This window comes from Pseudophryne corroboree, chromosome 8 (assembly GCF_028390025.1).
Source record: "Pseudophryne corroboree isolate aPseCor3 chromosome 8, aPseCor3.hap2, whole genome shotgun sequence".
Taxonomy (NCBI): domain Eukaryota; kingdom Metazoa; phylum Chordata; class Amphibia; order Anura; family Myobatrachidae; genus Pseudophryne; species Pseudophryne corroboree.
This window is the reverse complement of record NC_086451.1, coordinates 434,930,246-434,936,801: the sequence shown is the minus strand read 5'-3', so window position 1 is coordinate 434,936,801 and position 6,556 is coordinate 434,930,246.

The following is a 6,556-nucleotide window of genomic DNA, read 5'->3' as shown; positions in this document are numbered from 1 at the left end:
ATCCGAGAAAACTTGGCCAAGGGGTTCATTCGGTCATCTACCTCACCAGCCGGAGCTGGCTTCTTCTTTGTCCAGAAAAAAGATGGGGGGTTAAGACCGTGTATAGATTACCGGGGCCTGAATAACATCACGGTAAAAAATCGTTACCCTCTACCCCTCATATCTGAATTATTTGATCGGGTCAAGGGAGCGTCCATCTTCTCCAAACTAGACCTAAGAGGAGCCTACAATCAGATCAGGATACGAGCAGGCGACGAATGGAAAACCGCTTTTAATACCAGGGATGGTCATTTTGAATATCTCGTCATGCCATTTGGTCTGAGTAACGCCCCTGCCGTATTCCAAAATTTCGTCAATGAAATTTTCCGAGACCTTCTATATCAATCTGTCGTGGTCTATCTGGACGACATCTTAATCTTTTCCCCAGACCTTGGCACACATCGACGACACGTCCTAGAGGTTCTACGTAGACTACGGGAGAATCATCTGTATTGCAAGCTAGAGAAATGTATCTTCGAGCAGGTTTCATTTCCCTTTCTAGGGTATATAATTTCAGGCTCCGGATTACAGATGGATCCGGAGAAAGTACAAGCCATATTGAACTGGTCAAGACCTTCCTCTCTTAAAGCGGTGCAGCGTTTCCTAGGGTTCTCTAACTACTAACGGAAATTTATTAGAGGATTCTCCGCCTTGGTAGCCCCCATCACCGCTCTTACTCGGAAAGGAGCAGACCCGTCTCATTGGTCCCCAGAGGCAGAGTCCGCTTTCCATCTGCTTAAACAAGCATTCATATCGGCACCAGTATTAAGGCAACCAGATATAAATAAACCCTTTTTTCTCGAAGTGGACGCCTCCTCAGAAGCGGTAGGAGCAGTACTCTCTCAAAGGTACGAAGATCATAAGTTCCATCCTTGTGGTTACTTCTCGAAGAAGTTTCTCCCCGCCGAGAAGAACTACACTATCAGGGAGCAGGAGTTGTTGGCAGTCAAGCTAGCCCTAGAGGAATGGCGATACCTCCTGGAAGGAGCTAACTTCCCTATTACCATTTATACAGATCATCGGAACTTAACCTTCCTGAAAGATCTACAATGTCTGAGTCCGCGTCTTGCTCGTTGGACCATGTTCTTCTCCCGCTTTTCGTTCATCCTGACTTATCGGCCCGGTTCACAGAATCTAAAAGCAGATGATCTGTCACGGTCCACTACCTCCATTGAATCTGAAGAACCTCCTCAAACACACCCCGTCCTAGATGCAAAAGTTTTTGCCTCCACTCGTCTACAACCTCCTGCAGGGAAAACTTTTGTCACTCCCCAACTACGGAAGAAACTCATATCTTGGGCTCACACTTCCCGATTTTCAGGTCATCCAGGTGTTCACAAGACAATGGAATTTCTGCAAAGATCCTATTGGTGGCCCACGCTGAAAGCAGATGTGACAGCCTTCATTTCCTCCTGCGTTAAGTGTGCCCAACACAAAGTCTCTCAGCAACCTCCAGCTGGGAAGTTACTGCCTCTTTCTGTACCCTTTCAACCGTGGTCCCATTTATCAATGGACTTCATAACAGATTTACCATCTTCTAGAGGCTACACTACAATCTGGGTGGTGATAGACCGATTCTCCAAAATGGCCCACTTTGTACCATTGAAGAAATTACCAACAGCATCTGAATTGGCCCATCATTTCATTTCCGAGATTTTCAGGCTTCACGGTCTTCCCACCGAAATAGTGTCTGATCGAGGGGTGCAATTTGTAGCAAAGTTCTGGAAATCCCTTTGCACAGCCTTACAAATCAAATTGCAGTATTCCACAGCCTATCATCCACAGTCCAACGGTTCCACGGAACGAATTAATCAAGATTTGGAGACCTTTCTACGCATTCACCTTTCCTCTTCTCAGGATGATTGGGTAGAACATTTACCGTGGGCTGAGTTCGCCCACAACAATACTTACCATTCTTCTACTGGGCTTACACCTTTCCTCATTGTTTACGGAGCCCATCCTAAAGTTCCAGCATTTCAAAGTCTACCGGCACTCGATTTACCAGCAGTGGAAACTTCCCTTAAGCGTTTTTTGAACATCTGGAATCAGGTTCATACCAATCTTCAAAAGGCTTCTCTTCGTTACAAGAAATGGGCTGATAGAAAATGAAGAACAATTCCTAGTCTCAAGGTAGGAGGCCAAGTTTGGCTTTCTACAAGGAACTTACGCTTACGAGTACCTTCAATGAAGTTTGCCCCCCGCTTTATAGGTCCTTTTCCAATTGTGGGAATAATTAATCCAGTGGCTTATAAACTCAAACTACCCCCTTACCTCAAAATTCCTTCTTCTTTCCATGTTTCCTTGCTAAAACCTTTAGTTTTGAACCGATTTCGGAGACTGTTACCACAACCACCCAAAGTACTCACCCAGATTGGAATAGAGTTTGAGGTTAAAAAGGTACTTGACTCCCGAATTCGTTATGGCCGGTTACAGTACCTATTGGACTGGAAAGGATATGGTCCGGAGGAACGGTCCTGGGAGTACGCAACAGATGTTCATGCCCCAGCATTAGTTCGCAAATTTCATTCTGAACATCCAGAGAAGCCGAAATTGTGTCCAGGGGCCACTCTAAAGAGGGGGGGTAATGTCACAGTCCGGCGGGAGACTGTGCAGAGGAGCCGGCTCTTACCTGTCCGGTCCCTTTGGAGAGGACCAGCTGGCGGAGGTGCGGGCTGCTGGCGTCGGGCAGGGTGTGCTGGGAGGACAGGCAGGGGCACTGTTTGGCAGCTCAGCAGACTGGCAGCATGTTAGCAGTGCTGCTGTGGAGCAGGGCTTCTGTGAACAGGCTGGGCTGTGTTCCCGGTGGCCATCTTGGATGTGGGCAAAAAGCCTGTCTTGCCCACACTTCACCAATTTATCACATCCCTGTGGGCAATTAGCTCTAGCAGCTGCTATAAGACAAAAAGGCCTGGAGGAGGGAAATTGCCAGTATCTGTGAAGCTAGTTCTCTGTGCTCCTGCAGCATCTCCAGTGTCAGGTTGTTGTTACAGCAAATTACCCAAGCCTCCTGATTTAGCCTTACGCAGACTGCCGACTCTGTTCCCGTGTCCTTCCCAGCTACCTGTTCTGGACACCGCAGTAACCAGCCTTCGGAATTTCTCCTTAAAGTACTGGGTCACGGTTCCGGTATCCTCAGCCACCCGCTAACCTACAGTAGTATCTCTATTCACCTGTCTTTGGCGAACTCTGTTAAACTATTCCAAGTAATAAATGCGCAAGACCTTCATCCGTCCCGCTCGTTTGTTATTCAGAGATCCAAGTGCACCAGAATCACCTTCCCCAAATCCGGATCCACAAGAATCCTCAGACGTGACAGGGATAAATTGGTGACTCGCCTGCCTGGACATCAATTTCCATATTCTACTATCTCACTACGAGCCATAGCTAAATTAATCCCTAATTTAAATCTCTCTACCTGGTTTGTTTGTGGTTTGACTGTCTTGGGGGACCTTATGGATGGTAATGTTATGCTATCGTTTTCTCAACTCCAGTCTCGATATAATCTCCCCAGTGGAGAATTATTGCATTATTTCCAAATTCACCACTGGTACAAAGGTTTGCCTAGACAGGTGGCTCCCCTGAATCCGTTATCACAGGTTGTCTTAACACGTGTATCTCTGTGTGACTCTAGAAGGGACATCTCGTTTTGGTACAGGACGCTTATCAGCTTGCTTACTACTACTAAGTCTAATGCGCAGCTGAAATGGGAACAAGACTTGGATCTTCCCCTATTTGAAGCCCAATGGGAACAAATTTTTATTTCTTCTTACCAAATGTCCAAGTGCTTGAATCACACGGAGATGCATATCAAACTCCTTAATAGACTATATTTAACACCGGATAGGCTACACTCATTCTGGCAGTCTTGTTCCAAATAGTGCTGGCGTAACTGTGGGGAAATAGGCCATAATTTCCATATTTTCTGGTCCTGTCCTTCCCTTCGACATTTCTGGAGCGAGATATTTGCTTTGATTAATTCGGTCTTACACCTGTTTCTCACCCCCTCTCCGCCTATGGCCCTGCTCCACATTTTTCCTGCTGAGATACCACCTGTCAAAGTCAGAAAAATATCACAATGCACACTACCATATTTGCACCTCATACAGGTCCGCGCTGCGCATGCGTGCGCTCTCCCGTGCGTGCGCATACCCGCTGTTACGTGCACCCGCAGGCGCATGGTATGCGCATTTACGGTAGAGTTTCTGTGTGTCCAGCGTGCGACTCAATCGTTACATATTTTAACTATATAATGTATTTTGTAGATCATGGTCCCCTTGATAGATTCTGAAAGTTTAGTTAATATAGCATGTTCATGGACAAAGAGATCCCTCTTTGTTTGATACGAAGGGTCAGACATGGGTCATACAGTGGTGTTTAGTATCCATCGGAAGAGTATTTAATTAGCAATATTCCGGTGTTGGTTTGAAGCGGATTAATCGCTCGTGCGAATAGTTATGGACATAAGAAGTTTATGTACTTTTACTATTATTTGCACTTACTTATCCATGCGGCGGGAAACCTAGTTTCCCACCCACCTGAGCAGTTGGAAATAGACACAGCCCACCTGTATGAATCAACCTATGACCTTTTGTTATAATGCGAAGACGAATTCCTGTGTCCAATGAACAATGAGATTGTAGGGACCATTGAATTGTATTGTGTGTGGGGCATAAATAGACAAGCCGATCGTATCCAGTACACTCTCTTCAACGGTTCTCATCACTGATAATCGGGAGCTGGATATTCAGAAAGGCGCATGCGATCGTTCCTTTGTGCGTAAGTTTTCTCCGCAATCATATTGTCTTTATTGTTATTGTGAGCCATATCTCTCTCTCTCTCTCTCTCTCTCTCTCCTCCTCTTTCTCTCTCATTTTCCCTTAAACGTAATTGTATTGTATTGTATTTCCTGTGTAGTTATCTGGTTAGTTAGTCTATGTTATATTGTAGTGTATGACTTGTATTGTATTATTCTTTTTCAAGTATAACATTCATATAAGGCGTTAGACCCTAAGCCCGGTATTTGTGTATTTCTTATAGTGTTAAGTATTCTCAGAGCGTCGGTGACGCTCGAACAGCTTTTAAGTTAATAAGGTTACACTGTGTTGCATCTACACTCTATCACTACACTAAGGTTTTCCTGTATAATACATTGTTCATGGTTTACATATAAAGGTTTAACATTGTGAGCGTCAGCGCCGCTGGTGATCTCCTCGTGGTCCCGAGCGTCCGCTACGCTATAGCGAACCATTACGTTAGTCGGCAGCCAATAGCGTGCCTGCCTGTGATCTCTTGGCCGTGAGCGAACGTGACGCTTGAGCGTCTCGACTACGGCTAAGCGATTGCTACGCAATGTGCGTACCCTTACGGTACTCCATACGTCAATAGCGTACAGTGTTCTTAGACCTCTTAAAGGGTTTTAAATAAGATAAATATTTAATTGGCGGCTCGTCCGTCCTTCACATATCTCTGCTAGGTAATTTCAGCAGACATTATCCATCAGCAAAGGGCGGGAGATCATATTCCTCGTAGTGCTGTCTGGATAAGCGTCTGCTTCGCTTAGTAAAGGGTGCTGAGGGAATCCGGAACCGGAGGTAAGAACAACACGCTAGTGTCTTTTAAAACTGTTTATTTCTGTCTTGCGTACGCACACACGCATATCTGCATTTCTTTTTATTCGTGTATTTTCATATATCACTCTCCTGCTTGCCATTTTATAATTGATAAATGTGCTAAGAGAGATTTGTCGCTATTTCATAGTTAAAGTGTAAAAGTAATACATTAAGGGATAAATTGCAAAGCACGCACGCAGCTCTACCTAAAGATACAAGGAGAGATTGGTGTGGTGCTCGGTAGATGATCGAGGATCATCTACATTGATAAACGTGTTAGTTGTGTTACGGTGGATAAAGACTGGTGTACACGTGTCTCTAACAAAGGGTGAGACTCGCGTACGCAAAGGCCGACGCACGCAGCGTATATTACGCAACGGAGCGTCCGGGTACGCCCACGTAACTCAAATCACACGCTAGTGTTATTTTAACAGGCGAAAAGGTGGCGACGCGATAAATAGCGCAAGTCTATTTTAGTGTCCGAAATTTAGACTAACAGATCCTTCTCCAAATTTACAACACATCTGGTCTAAAGGAAAGAAATTTCTGCGCAGAAATAGAAATAGAAACAAAAGTGTACATGTGGTGAGTGAGTGTTTGCATATATAAGTTTTTACAATTTTGGGGATTGAACCACAGAAATCATCGAGTCCTCGTGAAATTACATACGTGTAAGTGACATGCACGGTGGCTAGGGAGGCATCCCTTGTTAAACATATAAAGAGCATTAGAGTGTAGCAGACCAGGAGGTCATACTGTAGCAGACCAGGAGGTCAGACCAGGAGGTCGCATAACAGACCAGGAGGTCCAGGTACAGCAGACAAGGAAGTCCGCTATAGAGTCAAGTAGCCCAACACCAAGAAGGGTTGGGGCGGAACCCATATAGGCCAGAAAGCTCAGGCTGAAGG